The sequence below is a fragment of the Lytechinus pictus genome, chromosome 2 (genome assembly GCF_037042905.1).
Source record: "Lytechinus pictus isolate F3 Inbred chromosome 2, Lp3.0, whole genome shotgun sequence".
NCBI classification, from domain to species: domain Eukaryota; kingdom Metazoa; phylum Echinodermata; class Echinoidea; order Temnopleuroida; family Toxopneustidae; genus Lytechinus; species Lytechinus pictus.
This window is the reverse complement of record NC_087246.1, coordinates 6,867,523-6,886,860: the sequence shown is the minus strand read 5'-3', so window position 1 is coordinate 6,886,860 and position 19,338 is coordinate 6,867,523.

The following is a 19,338-nucleotide window of genomic DNA, read 5'->3' as shown; positions in this document are numbered from 1 at the left end:
ATTCATTCTAAAGAATGACAATGTTTCTTTACATATCTCATGGAAAAGGAATGGATGATCGATGCGGAGTCAGTTTGGTAGGATTGAGATTATTCATTCTAAAGAATGACAATGTTTCTTTACATATCTAAGCCATTCCGAATTATTTGATATATTACTGGTTCTGGTTTGTGTATGTTCCTCAAATGATTCAACTTTTCTTTAATCAGTCTGTAGATACAATGAAATTCTCCTGCTACATGTACCTGTTCCCATTGGGCTGAATTGCATTTTGAGTGCAATCTGAACTTGATAATTGAGTCAATATTAACCCTCATCGCGAAAAGTCATTTGTGACAATTTACAAGCTATGCTGAGCAATAATCATCATCTGCATAAGTCCACTGTGAAATTTCTAGATGGGGACTAATAACATTGTTTGGTTCATACATAATATAACAGAGTTCACAATAACTCAGAGGACTTTCTGAAATTTGAAATTTCTCATAATTTCATAACAAACCCTCTGGCAAAACTGAAGGGAAAAAAATATAGCAAAGAAAACAGCAAAGGCTTATTGAGCGAAAAGCGCCAAATCCTTCCAATTATTGCACCTTATACATTCACTGCCCGGATGTCAGCTTCTGCAAAATTGGAACTTTGTTATTGCTAGAATATTTTGCCTAAAGGGGGTATTATCATAACTTAGAATGGGATAAAGAAATTGTTGCAATCCCCGGTTCTCAATTGAGTACCATTTTTTTTTTTTTGCAGTGACATATAGCAAGATGATAAAAAGAAATGACATTTTGACATTTTTAGGGCTTTGTAAGAGTGAAATGTGCAGTGGTTAAAAAGGTCAGAGGATAAAGAATCACTGGCTTTGGGGAACACTGGGGTTTTATAAAAGGACAATTTCAAAAGTATGAAGTATCATGGTTTAGAAGAACTAAATCATTAAATATCTAGTGTGCATATTGATGGGGGTATCCCTGAATTACGTTTACTAAAAATGACCAAATTTCAGAAGGAAAGACTGACATATTTTAACAAAAAAAATTATGAGACAATTGAGTACTTTTGATAATATGAACTACTGTCCTGAACAATAAAAATTCAAGTACAATTAAAGTCAAAACAATTTTATTGAATTTTTCAGACTAAGAGTTTGAAGGCTATATAGGAAAATTGCAGAAAACAAATGATTAATGTTGCTTATTTTTACTATGATTCCAAACATATATATATTTTTTTAATCATCAGGTTTTTTTTTTAATCTTTGAAGATGATTTTCTGTTGCTTCCTTACTATGGGCACCTGCAGTAATAAGCTTCATTGCCACATCATTGCAATCATTCAACCCATGATTCTACACTCGAAAAAAGGCTTTTGCTTTCATTGAACCAAATGACCCCAACAAAAAGTTCAGTATTGTCACATGATACATTCAAAACTCAGAGAGGGAAAATAGATAGGAATGAACACATCCTGACAGGCCAGCTTAAAGCAACCACTTGAAGATCATATCAGATTGAACATCAGCAGGGCAACCAAATCTTTCTCACTCCATCTACCCTACACCTTAATGCTCTAAGGCCCGTGGACACCAATCGCCCATGAAACTCTAAACTTGCCATAATATTTTTGCAACCTGGTATGCAGAATGGGGATGGAGATTGGGAATACTTTGGCGGGTTGACCGTCCTTATTGATTGCAAGAGAGAAAAGGAGCAGTGCCACTGGTCACGGAAATGGGAACGTTATTCAACGCCTTTTGTCGCCACTAATATTGCAGCCTGGAGGTTGCAGGGTTGTTTATCTCCCCTCCGCCAAATCCTAGACTGTCAACCAACAACAAAATATGTCCTTTTCTATTGTCACATTGCCTACCAAAGAAGAAACATTTGATAGTGTTGTATTTTTCTGATAATCTGACATTTAGCCCAAAGCTAATCAAAACAAACAACAAAATGGCTCGACTTCCGCTCTCTGAACAGCCACTAAAAGCTCCTTTCCTCCCAGGCAATTTCTTATTTTCAATGAGACTGTTATAAAATGATACATGCCTTCGATGTTCAATTACTCTTGCTGGATAGGGTGCAGGGGGGTGTCAGGAAATTTTTTAATATATATACTTCTAACTGCTTAATTCAAGGGGTCTATAAATAAGGTTCCATACTATGATCAGGGAAAAACATCATTACTTCCCAAAACTAATTCTATAGAGCGATTCCCTGATCACTGACAAGTGTTACACACTTTTTTTAATCTTTGCACCTGATTGGCAGAGAGAAATTTTTGATGTGAAAAATCACAGAAAAGACACTTGATGAATGCTTCTCAGGATTCTCATTGACACAAGTTACATCTTATTTAGATGTGAAAATATTAGCTGTATAATAAGAGTGTGAGAGAAGAGAGCGAGATAAAATCAGAACTCCAAAAAGAGATTTCAAGAGACAAGACTCATGACAGAGATGAAGACAAACAACTGGAAAAGTACATTCAATTGGCAAAGTTCATTACACTTCTTTAGAGAGTGTTAAAATGAATTAGAATTCGGCAATCTTCCCTTTCACAATGCATTATAGTTTCCAAACAAGCGTTAAATGTGTGATAGATGTCATATGTTATCTCTTGGAGTGCTTTGGCTTGCTGTCAATTTAAAACTGAGATTAGAATAAAAGGATGGTAGGTGAAGCAGAAACAAACTCATCATTAAAGAAAGGAGTGGCATCAAATGGACAAGTCTACATTGAAAAAGTAAGACATGTTCACACACACAAAAAAAAGTTGCATGACTGTAGCTAGCAGTATTAAAATGACAAAGTTACTTTATACATTGATAAATCTGACTTTTGCTGATTGATATATGAAGTGCGGTTCTATGGTACACATGAACAATTGGAAAAGGACCTGGATGTGTAAAAAAATGGCAAAGACCAAATTCAGAGAGATTTTTTCCCCGTTGAGTCATAAAACGATTCTTGTTTAATTTGTGAAAAGTTCTCATGATGTTTGTGTAAAAGTTAATAATATGTTGATAAACTACTGCCGGTCAACAGATAATTAGAACACATGTTGAAATTTGAACGTGAACTTTTGCAAGAACAGTCTAATTGTTCTAGCAAATTTGTGGCTTGCTCAATTAAGATATTTGGCTAAGAAGACTGCAATTTTTTACATTCACGTCCTCCACAAATCGTAGAGTTGGGGAGGTGAAATTTGTGCACAGATGACAGAGATCTGCTTACTGGACTGTAAACAGAAGATTGAGCATCAATACATTCACAGTACATTCTGTTTGCCTGTACATGTTTCTATATGGTGTTTCAGGACGTGTGTGAACGAGTTAAGAGAGTGTTTGAATATATTCAGTAGAAGGGACTCACTGCACTGTGTATATGAATCCTTATATGAATCAGGATGGGGTTTATGATGTATGGTAGGGGATTGAAATCCTTTGTATCATACATCAAAAATGATATTTATCCAAATATGGAATACCGGGGGGGGGGGGGGGGCAAGTAACTGGCTTGCTTTACCTTGTTTACCATTCCTCTCTCGTAACCTAATTTCTCTGCCCTCGACTTGCAATTTTCAACTATATCATGACTGTTCTAGGACTAAACTCAGAGGAGAAATTGATGAATGTAGATGGTTGACCAAGTTCAATAATGAGATGAAGCAATGAAGAACAGAGTACAGAGACAACAAACTTTGAATTGATTCTTTTTGCTGATCACATCTACTGTGTAACACAACATGATAAAATTTGGTCAATATTTATCATTTTTGCATACTGTAGTCCAGGTGTGTGTTTCATAAAGTTGTTCGTAAGTTAAGAGCGACTTTAAGAACGACTGGTGATCCTTTCTTGTGGTAAATGGTATGTTCATTGGCGATGGTTTAGCGCGCAAGAAAGGATACCAGTTGTTCTTAAAGTCACTCTTAACATACGAACAGCTTTATGAAACGGGCCCCAGGTGTAGATAATCCATTGAGATTGAATCGACAACTTGCTGAATTTTCTCTTTTGTTTTTCAAGGCAACTATGGGAGGTGAGAAAGGGGAGGCTATGAACTTTTGGTTGTATGTGAAATGCCAAATAAAGAATAATTTTTTTCACTTGTTCTTTTTTTAAGTGATCACTAGTATTCCCATACAAACCCTTGCTTCTGGTGGCTACTATACCATAGGTGGGTCTTCACCAGAATAAAGCCAAAATTCATAACGAAAGCTTGAATTTAGCACATATGCACATAGTATACGATTGGTGTAATGTTCTTGCTGCGTGTCCACATAAGTCTGTATTAAACGGTATTCTCTGTAAAGCATTTATGGGACCAGGCTGAACCCAGTCAGAAGTTTGTTCTGATAAAGACACCCCTCATGAGATCCATACAAAGTACTTGATAACCACCATCCATCAAACCAAACTATCAAAATGGCTACGATTGTCATATGAATAATCACTGCTAAGAGACACTGAATGGCCACAGTGATTTACAACCCGTCTGATACAAAATTGGAAATCATAAAAGATTCTTGTTTCCGAGCGCAGCCACAAAATTGGCTAATTATGGTTCTTTTCACAAAGAAACCCTACAAGTTTAAGACTGGGATTTCTGTAAACATCCAAATTTTTTAAACTAATACTGTGGATAGAACATGTCTATTTTTCAGGAGACTAAAAGCTCCCTTGATAATAGAGTTTTATATTTTTCGATTTTCTTTCACTGATTTGTTTTATTTTTATTTTTCACGTGGGAGGTGGGGGTGTGAGCTTTACATCAATCAACTTGGAATCACAAAAATAATTTTGTATTATTCTGTTCATGTTGTGGGTAGTATTTAATAATGAAATCATCCCCAGCCTCCCCCTTCCTCTCTCTCTCTCTCTCTCTATCTCTCTCTCTCTCTCTCTCTATCTCTCTCTCTCTCTCTCTCTCTCTCTATCACTCTCACATTTGATAAGATGTACAAGTTAGTATCCCACAAATTTATACCTACTTATTTTATCTGGATGGAGCTTGCAGAGGTGAATTAACATCTTGAAAAAGGTAGCTAATGCAGCAATCAGGTTCATATCCTAGACCCTGTGATTATTTTTATAACTTATATTTATTCTACTATCTTTTGCCGAAAAACTTACAAATCTGTTTCCATTATAATAAACAAATTATTATTCAAATCAAATGGAGTCAAAAGCCGGACCCCTTGATTATTATCACATACTTCAAATGTGTTTTTTTTTATTTGAGTACTTTTGTATTCTGTATGTAATTTGTATGATGGGGGGACCTAAAGCTACGCACTTTGTTTCCAAATGATAAAAACTATGCCAATTGTAATATTTGAACAATTATTTTTCACTAATTTGTAATAAATATTCTAAATATCCTTAACCAAGAAGAAAATATCACAAAACTCACTAATACGAAAATCCCGCCGTGTTTTCCGAACACCTCTTAATTTCGCCGCCCGATGTAGAAGGGGTCCTAAAGCTACGCACTCAATTTATCATGCAAAGAAATAGTATTTCCTGTGCCTCAATTTCTAAAATATGTCCGTATTATTATAGGAAAATATGAAATCAAAGTGAATATAACTCCGAAATTCCAAACATTTGCTGGTTTTCTCTGCATTCAAGGATTTATTGCAGCCTCTGTAGAAAAATTGAATAGGGATCGTTCGTCACAGCTTCACACACAGAGCTAGAGTGCGCATTTATTTTGCCATTGGAATTGCATGCGCGATGAGTGGTGCGTAGCTTTAGGACCCGCGTAGCTTTAGGACCCCCAACCATATATATCATGCAATGTTTATCTAATATTATTCATTCCATGTCACTTTTGTTAAACAGCCTCATTAGACAACAGCCTAACACCTGAAAGCAGGTATTGTTTAATTTTGTACCTCTAGATGTTTGTGGCATTACCTGAGTATTATACACACATCATTTACTGTGACCCAGAAATTCATTGGAAAGGGTGTCATGGGTAATTGACAATTGTCAATTAATCACAATTACACTGAAATGCCTGTTATTTCACAACCTAACACATGACAATGATATCAGTAAATTCACAGATGGAAACAGGTGAAACACTTCTACAGGTAAACCAGTAGTACTACGTGTGGGAGAAGTATATAATGAACTAAAATAATTGAGTATCTGCTATAATAATTTGTTATTAAGAATCAAGGAACACGGGGTCATTATTAGGTAATACAAGGCTACCCAGTGTAATCAAAATAATATGAATAACTTATGATTGAAAACATTTTTTAATCATTGTTATCTGGAGCCTAAAAAATCAGATAAATTTCGCCCTATGTGAGAAAAGATATGAACAAACCCTTCCCAAGAAAATAAAGGCCAGATAAACTGAATTTCTCTAGAGAATCGGTTTAATCTTTGGAGAATACTTCCACATCTAACCTAGATTTTTTTTAAAGGGAAAAGGTGGAGAAAAGAGAGGGAGCGGAAGTGGAGGAGGGATGAAGAAAGCACTCTTCATACAACCTACAAACATGATAAATAACAAATAAATATGGGTAAAAATTGAATTTTTATTCATGTTTTAGAATCAAGTGACTATAAACAGTACATCATGGTCATATCTGGCTTTTTGACCAGAAAGGAGTTTTGGAGTGTCTTTATCATTCAACAAGGTTGATTATAATTAATTGGTCATGAAGCTAGAAAAACGTAAAGCATTTCATGAATAGAACTGTATGGTCCCTAGACAATGCCTAAGGAAATTATAGAATGGTGTAGATAATTGTTTGATTAAAAAATAATCAAGCAGTACACAAAAATGGACTTTTCATTTTGTACATGCATCATTGGATTCTCTATTTTGAAATAACTTAAGATGCTTTCCTCACAAAACCCCTCAGACCAGAATAGACCATGCCAAAACTGTTACTCTGCAAATTAATTTCCAAGTATTGGGAACTTGATTAGATTACATGGAAAAGGTTTCCATGAATGCAAATGACATCTGCTGCCAAGAGCAAATAAATATAGTCATGATGTACAGGTAGTTATACCCAAATAAAGTGTAATGCCTGCCAATGAATTTTTCATGTTTTGTGAAGTTGAGAGCATTCAACCATCTTAATCAATATAGCCCATGAATGAATCAATCTCTCATTTATAATACCTTGTTGGAACTTAAAGCAATTCAGGTGAAATATAAGATAAAAATATATCAAGAAAACAGGAAGAAATTAAGAGACAACATTTTTTCAGAAGAAAAAGTAAGGAAAGTAATATTTAGCCCCAATGAGTAAAATATGACATCATAATGGGAATAAAGGTAACAGAGAGAAATAATAATAAACGGAGGCTTTGGTGATTTTGAAGCAATCAATAAATGAAAGCTTTCAAGTGAACTCTAAGCCTGAATTGTAGGAGAACGTGATAAAGTTTCTATGCACACCAACAGTGGTTACGGTGATGTCATTTCAAATCATCCTCCAGCACGTCCAACCCTCCTTCATTTCATTCTATCGACTACTGGGCGTGCAACATCCAGAGTCACAGAGTGTGTGCAGTATTGAGTGGTACCTGGTAGGCTTTGAAATAGGAAATGCCAAATGAAAGATATTCTATGGGAGAGAGCAGGTAAGGAGTGGATTGTCGAGGTGGTGGTGGTGGTGCTTGCTTTCACCACCACGGCTCCCGCCATCGTTGAATTAACCTGCTTGATGGAGTGAGACGTGATCGCGCATCCCGCTCTCGGCGTGCCAACAACGCGAACCAACACTTCAAGCGCACGTCTAATGCGGGCATTAGTAGGGAGGAAAACCGACTCTGACAATCACAAGTGCTTAAGAGCTTGTAGATCCAATAAAAACTCTGCAATTGACATCGGCTCATGGGGTTAAACGCACGTCCATCTCTCCTCTTTCCTTCTCCTTTTTCAAACATCCAATGCTATCGAAGAGGATGATAGAAGAAGATGAGAAAGAAAGGAGAATCCATCTGTTTTGTTTTTGCTGTTTGCATTAGGCAAGGAAAACATGCCTGGTCTCGCTCAGAACGAGCTGCCGACAATTTAATGTGGCCATTTCATGCTTGGCGAAGCACGAACACAAAGAAATCAAATTTGAGCGCGTCTGATTGTGTGCTCACGTGTGTAGCTCTCTGCATGCCTAGTAAAGGAGTCACTGGCACGTACAACCACAAAAATTATTCCACGTTAATTTGGGATGACTGAATTTACAGGAGTAGCAGCACGAACTCGGGCATGGAGGTTAGCCCCGTCTTACTTGAAATGTTTGCAGCCAACGTGCCTGTAACATCCAGTCTCGACGATAGCCATGAAAGAGATGGCAAATGTTTATCAAGTGTGTCTGTCTTCTCTCTCTTTTCTTTCATCCCTAAATTGAGGAAATTCTATGGCAACGTTTGTCATTTCCGTTTCGATGTGTGCTTAGAACAAACAGTTTTTCATCGGTTGTAATCATGGTTGACATTTTACAATAATGATGCCCTACATGCCAATCTTCATTACAGTAACAGAAAACTAGAATGCTAAAATAAAAATTAAGGACTGTGCTGAAAAATATATTAGCACTCAAAGCAATGTAAGATTTTCAAAATTGGAGGATGCTCTGACAAACTTGCATGTACTTGTGTACCTTGTACTTCAGATCTAACAGTCGTTGTTATTAAATCTATGACCTAAAAAATCGCAGATCTCATTAAATACAGCATCGAATGCAATTTTTATTTCTTATCCTGCATCTTCAAGGTCCTTCCATCTTTTTCAAGTGCCACAGGCCAAGATTAAATCAAACTGAAACAATGATATTCTACCAATCATCAACATCTCTGAATAAAAATAAGATACAAGAAATACTTGATACTCACCATATAACCACTCCCAGACCGTGCTGAGCTAGCCTGTGTTTTTTACAAGCAAAAAAAAAAAGAACAGAAAGTGTAAAAAGTTGACTTGTAAGACCAACTATTTACTCAAAATATATTTTTAAAAACTCCCTAGGTGACTTGAGCCATATACAGGTATATCCTCACTTTAACTGGTATGATTTTCATTTGCAGTCAAAGTTAGTTGTATAAAATTATCATTACTTGACTTCTTACTTATATCAAGGATCAAATACTTAAAAGTCAATAAACTATAGTAAATTCAGTGAAATGCAAGCCTGAGATAATCTAATTATCACTTACATCACTCAAACGATCTGAGTTGGATCTTGCATTCTGGGGTAAAGCATTCTCATCTCCACTAGCTCTGCGATGATTAGCTCGGTGAGGGGAACGCGTCTGCAAAGATAACAAAAAAATTACTCATTAAACTTTCAAAATCTAAAATACAGCAGTAAATAATAATGTCATAAAGCTGATTTAAATGAATGTCAAAAAATGAGAAAAACATATTAGTAAAGGTTTGATTAAAATCCATCAATGAATAACAGATTCATATGCCGAATAATATGAATATGACAAATTCTCATTTCCAAATGCTTCAATATGACTCATAAGTATTTGCAAAATGAATGCAATCTAAAAAGTTGTTTTCTCTTTTTTTTTAGAATATCTAGTTAACGGAATTTATTTCAAATGAAAAATGGGGTAGCAGCTTCCATGTGCCTTCATAAAAATCATAATTTTACAAATCTGTAACTGTTATTGTCTGATTGATTTTTTACTTTTTCACCTACCAAACTTTTACTTATACTCAGCACATGACACTGACGTCGGTCCGACAGTCCCAGACCGGTAAGATTTACTGGGCCAGTAACTTTTCAGATGTAGCCAGATTTACTGGTTTGACATAACCAGTAAAAAAATATTTCAAACTGATACAAATTTTCTTCTCTTTTTTAAATTATAAAATGGCTCTCTAAAATTGAGAAATCATTCCACGGCTGGCAGAGGGGCGTTAGCTCAAAGGCTGGCAGATTTTCTGCTAAAAAAATTATTTTTTAGTTTTCAGTGCTGTATGATAGAGTTTTGATAGCTCTTTTATGTGGTAGAACTCTAATTGCCTACAATGACGTAATAATGACATAATCACTCGTTGTAAAAGGGCACGAGCACTCGCTGTCAGACGGTTTACTAAAGACTACTTTCCAGGGCTCGAGCGCATAACGTCCTGCCAGCCGCATGATGAAATGGTTCTAATGAAGTATGGAATGTGTGTGTACTGTTTTTTTCTGGGGGGTAACAATAAGCAAAAAAAGACAGCAAAATAAACTCAAATCTTTTATTATGTTTTTCTTTGCTTTGGGGGAACAATTAAATCTGAAGTTCGGAGCAGCAAAAAATTGAAAAATGGGTATCTACTGGTCTGATATGATCAGGTCAGACTAGTAGAAAAAAAAGGTTTGTGTGTAAGCCTGTTATACTATTCCTTAATTTTTCTGATTTTATCCAAATCAAATATGGTAAGTCATTTTTTTTTATGACACCAACGTACATCACTATAAATAAGCGGAATTAAAAAAAAATTGATTACCACAGAGTAGTTTTTAAGACTTATGTGAGTATATGCTGTATAACAGACCCCGCAGGCTGTCCAGCATAAACTGTATAGCATTATTACAAACAATCTGCCAATTATAACAATTAATAGAATTCAATAAAATCACTAAGAACTAAACACATCATTAATCCTGTATTTCTAACAAGGTACAGGTACATTCCATAGCATGCTGTATACAATAATCATATCAACATTCACTGCGCATACGTACAACCAGGTACACAACCTACTTTATAACATCTTTGATCACCAAACCTTTACAATGCTGGCTTAATGACTACCAGGATACACCTTTACACCCAGCTCAACACAAATCATTACACCCTTCCACTAAAACACCAATCCATGGTGAAACACAGTTCCCTCTCTCATTTATGACACCCTTTTCATGTCAATCAGTACGTATGATTTATAAAACACATGTTTGAATAAAAAATTATGATGTGAAATTGTAATTTTACACATGCTCTTAAAAAACAAAAAGAATGGATATAGAAATACAGGAGATTAAAAATATAGTTTTGTGAAGCATGACTCATGAAGTGCTTATTTGAGAGCCCTCAACAAATTTTAAAGTATGATTGAACTTTGATTGTGAAAACAAATTATGCGGTAATGTTTTTAATCTATGAACATTTTTAAATTAACTATGGTCTACAGAATTTAGGGGGGGGAATATGTTAACATGTATTTTGAAGAGATAAACATTGTGCACGGTATAGTATGTGATTTTATGAGGTACTATAGTTTAGTACTGGGAGAAGGGGTGCTTTGGTAATGTGTATGTGATAACTGTATCATATTGAGTCAGCTATAGGATCATGATTCTGGTGGGGAAACAAATCATCTCTAGAACTCCACTTCCTATGGTAATAGATTCAGGCTGCGTTTATCCGACCTCAAGCCAGAATCGTGATTTGAATCATGATTGGAATCATGATTCAAATCACAAACATGAATCACAATTACTACAGAATCAGGGTTTAGACGACCTTCGTTCCAACGCTGTTTCTCCTCGGATTCGGACCGATCCAGTGCGCATCACAGTGCGCAGTTTGACCCAGGAAGTATAGGTCAACGTTGGACACTTAATTGGAGGTCGGCGACGTACATGTGATGTGACAACGTGGGGCGCGCGCCTTGGCAAGAACCGGAAATAGCTCGACACAATGACGTCATATAATCATGATTCAAATCACGATATCGTTTATCCGAACATTTTCGTACGTGATTCTGCAGAAACGTCTTTCCAAACGCCCTTTTTTTCGTAGTTCATGTTTGTGATTCTAATCATGATTATATTCAATTTCGACTAAACGCAATCGTGATTCTGCAGAATCGTGATTTGAATCATGATTGGAATCATGATTATAGGGTAAAAAAGTGGCGGATAAACGCACCCTCAGATGAGTAATGATGGATGGCGCATTATATGCAAAGATTTTAAGATGATGGGAAAAGATAGATGAGAAATGAAGGATGAAGATAATTAAAGATAAAAGGAGGATGGAAAGAGGAATGACATGAATAAGGGAGAAGTGGAAAGAGAAGGGGAGATAAAGAGGGAGGAAAGGAATAAAAGAAAGTAAAAAAAAGTTGAGGTTTACTACAGCAGAATACACAGAAATAAAGATGAGAACTGATAGACAGAAGTAGAGAAGAGAATACAAGATCCCTTGGGATTTCCAACCCTAAATCCCCTATCTCAATGCAGAAAATTAAAACATGGGAAAAAGAAAAGAAACAAATATACAATAGAGAGAGAAGAAATCTAATCTATCATGAGAGAGATCCTTACTAAGCTTTGGAGAATCTTCATGCGCAGCAATAACTGTTTAATGCCATGCAGGGATACCCATGTTAACTTGCTATCCATGCTTGGATGTATTATGCAAAGCGGCTTTGGTGGATTTGAAGAGAAGGAATCCCATAATTCCATTCCAATCCATCCATTTGTCTTATTTTCATGAGTCTGTGAAGACAAGTCAGGAATTCCATCCTTGTCTTGCTGCGGAAGCTCTCTCCACTTGGTGCTATATCAAAAGATATATGTTTATACAAGATGCCTGATATAGGAATGAACCTCTTTGATATAAACCAACCCCAGCTTATTTTCCAACATTTATGATGAAGAATCAAATAGAACTCGTGGTAGGAAAACCATATCAATCATTACTTTGTCATAGAGAAGATAATACATATCGACTAACCAGAAAATAGCAGGTTCTGAGTCCCATAACACAAAAGTTAGTGATCATACGCTTGATTCTCACAATTAATCTTTAGCTTGATTTTCATGATTAATTGTACATTGCAGTCGATGCAATCAATCGTAAAACAATGTTCTACCATAATTGCAAAGCTTAGTGTTATGGTTCCCTGGAGCAAGTTTAAAAGTGGAGAAATTGATTTAAAAGTAATTGATAAATATGTGCATGACTTTTGTTTAAAATAAAACCTGTACAGCAGATATTTATTTCTAAAATTTTCTGATCTTCAAAAATGCAACTTTCATTAAGCCAGTACAGCATGTCATCCTTTATTCATTTTTACAACAACCCCTTGTTCATCCTTCCCCTCTTTATTCAAACCACAAGAGCAAGAGATGGTCATGGATTGTGCGCAGGAAGCGAAAACAGAACACATTTCTAGCCGCGGCTTTCACAGTAACACTCCAAGAGCACCGTGAATAACACTTGGGCTGTGAAAGACAGAAGAGGGTTTCAAACAAAAAGGAAGTAAGAAAGTGAGATGCGAAAGAGGGGACGAAAGTGCGGTGAGAGGCGCAAGTCACGATAAGTCTGTCATAGGCACTGGCGCAATGTAGAACGCACTCACCGTGACATGGAGTTCCGTGAAGGGCCCTCACACCCTGCTTAAAGATCTTGCTGCGGGGAAATTGGATATTGAGGACAAATAAAGGAGCCCCCCTCAAGTAGAGACATTACCAATAAGAGGAGTAAAATAATATCTAGTGCTCAGGTTCGCAGATGAAGCGCTGCTGAATTTGAGTAGGCAGATAATGTGAAGGATGGGTGAGACTTGTTACAATTATTCACGTTAACCTCTCCATCTTACTATCTCTTATAAAGGAAAGGTATCTTAAAAGTCATTCTTTAGAGAAAAGGCTTCTTCCTTAACGGCTCTGTCATACACTGTCTAACAATTTTCAACAAAAATAGTTAAATAGCTGCAAATTTAATTTGAACATGTCCAAGGTTAACAAGAGTGTTGCTTGGGCGAGCACATAATATGCCCGCCTGTAACATGGAAAATGGAGTTATTGGTCAAGTAAGAAAAGTGGAAGGTGGCGACTTGACCTTTGACCTTTTTACCTCAAAATCAATTTCCTGGGATCCATGCTAGTATCATACACACAAAATTATATGAGCCTAGATTATGTTACAATTAAATTATCACATTTACAAGGAATTCAGAAGGGTAAGACAAAAACATGTCACTGTAACTTTGACCTTTTGACCTCAAAATCATTAGGCTTTCTGGGATCCATGCTATGAACATACACACCAAATTACATGAGCCTAGGTTAAGTTAAACTGAAGTAATCGCATTTACAAGGAAAAGTTAACGGACTGACGTATGGACAGACAGACAGACGGACGGACACCGAGTGTGATACCATAATACGTCCCATCTAGGACGGGCTTATATAAAAAAAAAGACTGTCAACATCCAGATACTTCTATAAATCAGCTCAAGAAGATTTTTTAATCATATAAACGTGCTTCTCAGATCATTAGACCCATTATATGACAGGTCCATTACATCCATGTATAATTTTCCTCTTTTACCATCACAATCTTATATCCATTAAACATTTTGAAGGTACACCTGATTGTGACAAAAACAATCTCTCACAAAAGATGGTCGCAAATTGTCACACATCCATCACAAAAAAATTCCAACATTTTATTGTGTTTTGACAAGACGAATACGTTGACATATTAAAGGATACAGTCGGTCACACATGCATGCATCACTGGTGAATAATGTGCAAATATGCAAGCAATTCAATTTGGCTTTTGGATTATGTCCCTTGCTACTCACAGCCCTTTCACCGTCACCTAATCCGAGTTTATCGCCACCTGCCCTCGCACACGCACCCACCGGGTATAAGGTCTAAACATGTAGTGATTGAGAACCAGTCAAGCATTATGTTATCAATACCTTTGGGAGTAAAATACCCCTGGGCATAGAGGGACACTTAACATCTTTTATCATATGGCTACACCTTCTAGTGATGGAACTCGGATAGGACGGTGCCCAAAAAGGGTACAAATTTATGTTGTCTGAAAATGTTTAAAAATCACTTTAATAGAACACATTCAAAAAGATCATAAAGATCAGGGTCTACATTCTACCAATTAGAGGCTGACTGAAAATACAACATGCATTTTCTAAAGACCCCAACATGCATCCCCCCACAGACCCCAGCACAGATATAAGCCTACGTGCGATTCAGGCTTCATCAGGTTAATTTCCTAAAACAAGCAGCTCTTATGAGTAACTTCTTTAAAGTAACATCACAATCAACTCTCAAGTACAAATTAGAGCACACACAAATTATGAAGGTAAACATGAAAGAAATAGAGTCTTGCAATGAAAGTAAAAGAAAGAGTTTTGTGATGTAATATCTATTAAAAAAAAAAACTTTGCAGGAAAGGCATGAACACGCTTACACACAAAAATTGAGGAAGAATGTATCGGAGGGGGGGGGGTATACCTAGACATTCTCCTGTCATGATAAAAGAAGTAATATCTAGGTTATAGAGATACTGAATAGGAAAGATTCAATGTATAATGATACCCCAATGACCTCACATAAGCAGGAACAATTCACCTCAATGACCAGACTTTAAGGCCTTTCACTAAGTGATAATGGCTTCTCTACAGCTTGCAAACATCATCAATGTGCTTGTTAATGATTATGGGAATTGAACATTAAGGAGATCTTATGACAAACGTCCCCCTAGTTGATGATGCAGTTAGCTTTAATGCTTTCTTGTACTTCTTTCCCTTTATCACATCTCTCTGCAGATCTAGAAGTACTCTTATCCTTCAATGACCCCTAAGGAACTGTACTGAATTATACACACGAGAGGATTTCTCCAGTTCCTCTTTGTAAACTATGAAAGAATTACCTTTCTTTTAACCAAACACAATCATCATCCTTACTTTGCAGAATTAATACTTCTAACATAAAACAAAGGAAATGTCACTTTCAGGAAGTACTTGCAGTGGAGCCACAAGCCAAACTCCAAGGTTTTTCTGCTATCCTTTCAGAAGCCTGTCAACATCATGAATTCTCCAGGCTTTACTTTGAGTTGAAAATGATCATTCTTACTGAAACATTTATAATGTGTGTGTGAAGAGCAAACATTCATTTTCATTTTTTTTATTGATTCAGTATGATTCGATTCAGTATGATTCCCAATTGGAAAAAAGACTACTTTCATGAATAACAAGATCAAACTCTAGTGTTTCATCAACAGGCAATTCTTTGTGGACATCAAGCTGGACAAATTGTCAACATTGTCTCTTTCTCAATTTTGCCCCATCAAATCAAGTCATTCAACACCTTTTTTTAAGATTCACCCCACTGTGCTTGTTAAGCTTGCTATTCATATCACAGCATCATAAAGTTATATAATGTTCACTATTTACAATGGTATTTCCAGCTTCAAACTGTTTCGTTACACTCTAGATTTTTTTTGTCTGTAACACATGTTACACACAGTAAGTACAAACATCCAGGCCCAGAAATAGAAAATCTGATATTCGTGGAAGCGTTGTGGTGTAGATGTTCTGAATCCTGTCTTGTAATCAGAGGGTCATGTGTTTGAATCCCACAGCAGCCTAGATTCCTATGGCAATGCTTCAACCCATACTTTACCACTCTCCACCCAGGTGTTAAATGGTTACCTAGTAGGATGTGAAATCCTATGTAGTATCCCTAACAATTGAGTCATGGAAGTTTTGTTGGAATGCTCCCCAGGGAGTGGAGAAGGTGCATACATTGTGTGTGGGCATGCCAGGATCCAATGACGGGGTAATAATAATTGCGAAGTAAAGCGCGTAGAAATATGTTTTAAGTGCTATATAAATGTAACTTAATTTATTTACGAACATCAAAAACGGTACAATGTAGAGAGTCCCAATGAGCTCTGAGGTGATTTTTCAACCTGATGTATGAGTAGGTCACCAACAGAATAAATCTTCTCATCAGGATACCCACTTGTATGACCTCTCCCACTCAGGCTTCATCTAGACTCTCCAGAATTTGGCTGCAGTGGTCACTGGTCAATAGCCCAGACAGACTGGACAATAGGTTGTCACTCGATTAACGCTCCTATTGTCCACGGATTCACACTGATCGATTGACCTACAAGGGGGATGATTGTGTAGAGAGTAATTGTCTGCTTTTGTGCATAATTGATCTGTCACTATTCTGCTGAAGACCCATCCAGTGACTGATGAGGATTCAGAGCATCACTACAAGTTGAGAGAGATCCCAAATTATTCCAAAGTTAACAGTTGCCAATTATCACAGGCACTTCTTGATCATCACTACTAGACTGATCCTCACTGGTAAACCAGATTGATGTGATGATACATGGCTTCTCAATAATCCCTTTCTTCCTGGAGATCCTGGCTGAGCAAAATATGGGCATTCTGACAGTTTGTATTTACCAGGTTCATTTGAAGTCATCCCTTAAAAAAAAGACAATGATGCAAATGGCAAGCAAGCAAGATGGGATACATTTCTGTATCCCATCAAAATCTTCAAGACACATCAATGCACACAAATACAAAGCATGTGGCGTCATGTTAACTAATGATACATGGATATAGCGCCAGATTTACACGACTTCTATGAAACTCATAAGGATTCAGTGGAAACAGTGGACAACAAGGTGGCAATTAGTTCTTTAGTTGCTTGTCTGAACGTTACAAATTATGCTAACTGGCCTTCCGGACTCACTTACATAGCTTCCTACTAAGTCGTGACTATAAAAATGTGATAAAAGGAGGTTATTATCCATGATCATTACTAAAAAGGTGGGAAGATGTGGGAAAGTTCCCACTGTTAAAATCTAAAAGCATTTAGAAGGATTCTCTGTGATCTGATAACAGAACCATGAATCAACCACACCTTCACTGTTAACTTCATACCCTCATACTTGAGGAAATCCATTCAGACAATTTCTAATGGGGTACAAACAGATGAAAGTTTTTTAACCCAGAATCAGTAAACAGAATAAAAAAGGCTTACTAAAGCTAATGAGATCCAACCAACTTAATTTAGGATAATCCTAGAATGGTATTACCTGAGATTATAATCATCATGGCTTCCTTCCCACTATCTGTAGTATGTTTTTAATCGCATCTGTACCTCTGATTTGTTTCCAATTTTGAGTGAATGAATGAGGTACCCCTATAACAAGAAACTTAAGCAACAGAATGCTTGCTTACTTTCAGTTCTTGAACGAGGGAAATATTTTTTTTCTCTGAGACCTAGAATGAAGATGGGAGAGACAGAATGCTCAGGAGAGCCCAACTGCTCACACAAAATGGAGATAGTTAAGTACACTGATGAATGGAGGTGGGGTCTAAAATGGCCCCCAAGGCTGATATGCATCTGGTGTGAAAGTAATGGAGGATGAGGGTGAGAAGAAGAGGGATGTTGATGGAGTCTGTGAGTGACTGGTGTGAGGATATGATGACGACCCAGGAGACAATGTAAGCAGACAAGATGGACGATAAGAGAGGTACAGTGAGAGGCTCAAGAACCAAGGGCCGGGGAACATGGGATTGTGTTCTTGTCAGCATTCAATCCTAAGGAGGCTACAAAAATGAATGCAGAAAAGAGGAAAGGATTCGACATAATCAAATTGCTAGTAAATGTGGAATCCATTGATAACAAAGAGTTTAGGAAGTAACATTATTGACAGGCTTGGGCGTACAGAAATAGCAGCAGAAATGGGGAGGGTGTAGTAGAGAAAGCATGCTCAAGGAAGACTGGGCAAGACTGAGTCCACGAAGATCTAAGGAAGTACAACCAAGCACAGAGATGTGTTAGGTTAAAATGAACTTGGAAAACAAATATACCATCCAGCCATGTCAATCTTTTACTATCCATCTCCCTTTCATGTTCGAAAGAGACATTAAGCAGAACGTAACCTTCAAACAGATGTTCAAAAAGAGTCTCTGCCATCGAATGCTAGCTCATTTTGAAAATTTCAGTTTCTAATGGTACATACAATATCCTGATTTCCTTTAACAAACCTACAACAATCACGCTAACGACGAAAGGCAACAGAAATAATATACTATCCTGGAGGAATAGTATAATGAACGACGGGCAAGCCGTACCCAAACTTTAATGGTGACACTGATATGCTGGTCGGGAGGCAGCTGCGAGCAACAGCGTATACATCACCTGCGACTCGAGGCGACATACATTCACTGCAACTCACAGTGTTCGTCAAATTTCCATTGTAAGAAAAACCTGTACATCCACCATCAGAGATCCCAGAGGGTGCAAGGACCCTGATTAAAGGGTCAGATCACATGATTAAAATAATGTCCTTTAAATCCAACAGGGAAATGTATACGTAGATGTTTAAATCAATTTAGGAAAACAAAAAACATCTTTGGACTAGGTTCTTTTTCTCCAATAATTCCTCCTCCACTTACCTATCATGAAGAACAAAAATATAGCAATATTATTCCACGCAAATCATAAGTTTGAAGCATTAAATAAACAGTATAACTAGAAACTTGTTTAAATGTTATGCAACAAAAAAGGTCC